Here is a 2,664-nt window from a genome sequence, read left to right as displayed (position 1 = left end):
AAATAATCGCTTAGTCAACGATTGTTATGCTTAGTCAAGGCCATACTGGGGTAAAAAATCATCGAGGATATTCTAATAGTAACTCAGATAACTGTCTGAAAAGTCTGGTTCACACAAAGTCTAAAGGGCAAATTATTGGACGATGAGAAGATAGTAGCGTGCGCAAGAGGAAACCACGATGCAGTATTAAATGTGCATTACTAAAGAGTCTGGATGAAGTCCAAAAATACTTACAAGACAACGTCTTTGTTTCGATTTCTTCCAGGTGGTTGCGAAGCGGCCCCCCGAAAATTTGCCTCATCAACCTGGCATCTCCCAAAGCACTGTGACGATCGTGATAAAAATGAATGAAGCATTCACTGGTTCGTACAAGCCACATAAATTTCCTGGTTATGTTGGCACAAAACATAAATTTGTTTACGTCGGCACAAAACAAAAGATCGCGATCCTATAAGAAAACACGTACCTTTAAAGTCTTCACCAGGGAAGAATAATTTGTGCAAACCTTCCATTCCTAATTTCGTTTGTTTGTCAAATATTGGCAAACCGTTTTCTTGAAGCTGAAATGTATAAAAGCATTGTCCAATATTCGAGAACACAAAATTCGGAATCAGATGCAGAACTCACCTTTACACAAAGTTGGTATGTGTCCCCCACACGAAGTCTCGGGTACAAATAGCCAGATGAGGCTTTGTGGCGAGAGATGTTGTCCACCAACATCGGAAAGTCCGACCGATTGCCACCATGAGCAAGCAAAACTGAGGAACGAAATAAACTGTTATTTAGGTATTATTTTTTAAACAAATTTATTTTTATACATCATGACAACTCTAGTTAGATATCTACACCGAATGGTACACCGAATGGTGTATCGGAGTGCCACATCGAAGTACCTGCAAGAATCGCTTGTTACTTTACATCAGTGGATTGATTTGTGCAAAGAATTTACCTGCAAATTAAAGCTCAGACAGTATATATAATAATGTTCTAGTCGACTTGCACTTTTAAACATATTTAATAAACTAATTATATGGCCTTTGACTAAGACACTTTCAAATATGGTCACTTACTGCATGATGAATACCCTCCAGTTACGTGGTATTTTTAAATATGTTTAAAAGTGCAAGTCGACTAGAACATTATTAATATATACTGTCTGAGCTTTAATTTGCGGGTATGCCACCCGAACGCAGATACAAAGAGCTGAGCCCGACACAAACGAACACAATGTTTGAACTTTTAAAAAAACAACAGAAGATCTATGCTGATTCAATTTTTTCCACATGCAGGTTCAATATAAGAGGGGAAAGCAGGGATTAGCAGGAAAAGATCTGATGCATGGGGAAGTAGTCATCGACCTACCAGCCAGAACTTCCCAACTTGGCCTTGTAGCTCAGAGTAATTGCAACAACAGTTTTTCTGTGAGTGATCTATGTTTCAATGTCACCGATTGTGCAATTTTCATTTAAATCCTAATGATGCACATTTTCTAAGAAAAAATTGCAGTGCAAACAAGCCTTTACATGGCGAAAACGCTTCAAACTTACCTGGGTAAAACATTTTCTGTTGTTTTCCCTTTTTTCTACTTTTCCTGCTTGCTGCCAAAGTCCTATTGGTCACCCATTTCATCATCCTCTTGAAAACAAGAGGAAAAGGATCTGGTGTTTGATGGCTGGAAAGGGCAAAGAAAGATGAAGCGTATGCAAAGAATTGTGCAAAGATTTCGACATAAAGATAATTTTTTCAACATTAAAAAAGATTAAATTACTGAATGATGATAATTTCTGCTTTGTTTTCACAAATGCACTAAACTCTGCCATCAAATGGACACTTGGATCGCACGTAACCCAAATTGAATTATGTCAGCACCAACTGAACTGTTCGCGGCTTCGATGTCGAAGAAGAAAAATACTGGCTCTCGACCTTTCGAAGTCATACCAGGCACAGATTAGGAACGTTTTCAAAATTCGTTTTCAAAAGTCTGAAGTTCTGAATCTGTGGAAAAAATTGAATCAGCATCTTCTGTTGTAAACTAGACATGGACAACAGACTAAGTGAGGTCACGAAACTACACGACAATATATTTACAAGCTAAAGATAGTGTTAAAGTGTTGAACTTGCTTATTGAGTTCAGGTTTGAGTTGATTTATATGTAGGGCTTCTTTTATTTAAGTGTAGAGGAAAAGTTGGCAGTGTCAAGAATAGTAAAACGAGAGTCTGTATAGTGTGATTTGCAGTTAGGTGATGAAAGGAAGTGTTTGTAGATGTGGGAGTTTTGTCAGTGGAAGTGTGTTCTCTGTGGTAGATAAATGGCGCATTGTTTCGCCAATGTAACAAACGGCTACTACAAACCGCACAAGTAAATTTATAAAGCTAAAAAGATTTTAATTTTATATTGTGAGAAAACCAATTTTATTTCGAAAGGCAAGCAATAATGATTGATAATAGTTGTTAACCGTTTTTGTGTGATCTTGGAGTAGTGGCCTATATATGGCAGTTGAAAATATCGGACATTTCAGTGTCTCTTTGTGGTTCTCGGCCAGAAACATTCGGGGCAGTGGAAGGATGTTTTTCTTCAGCAATTTTGATAATATTATCAATGAAGTGAGAAGGAAAAGAGTTTCTTTTCGCTAATTGAGCTGTTAATTTTTCGTGCTCTATCTA

The 2,664-nt window shown here is 37.4% G+C and overlaps 1 long non-coding RNA gene across 2 annotated transcripts; it reads right to left on the bottom strand.

Annotated features, from left to right (window-relative positions):
* Window positions 1–438: 438 nt before the first annotated feature.
* LOC114543651 lies at window positions 439–2,154 on the bottom strand. Of its 2 annotated transcripts, XR_003690152.1 has the most exons (4): window positions 1,769–2,149; window positions 1,548–1,672; window positions 628–758; window positions 441–560 (listed from the first exon to the last, which is right to left on the bottom strand). It is a non-coding gene; the product is annotated as an uncharacterized LOC114543651 (long non-coding RNA). The 2 variants fall into 2 exon arrangements; XR_003690151.1 differs by having other exon boundaries at window positions 439–560; window positions 1,548–2,154.
* Window positions 2,155–2,664: the final 510 nt, after the last annotated feature.

This window comes from Dendronephthya gigantea, unplaced genomic scaffold (assembly GCF_004324835.1).
Source record: "Dendronephthya gigantea isolate DGI-Jeju-01 unplaced genomic scaffold, DenGig_1.0 000508F, whole genome shotgun sequence".
NCBI classification, from domain to species: Eukaryota; Metazoa; Cnidaria; class Anthozoa; order Malacalcyonacea; family Nephtheidae; genus Dendronephthya; species Dendronephthya gigantea.
Note: the sequence above shows the minus strand (reverse complement) of the source record. Positions and strands in the feature narration are given on the sequence as shown.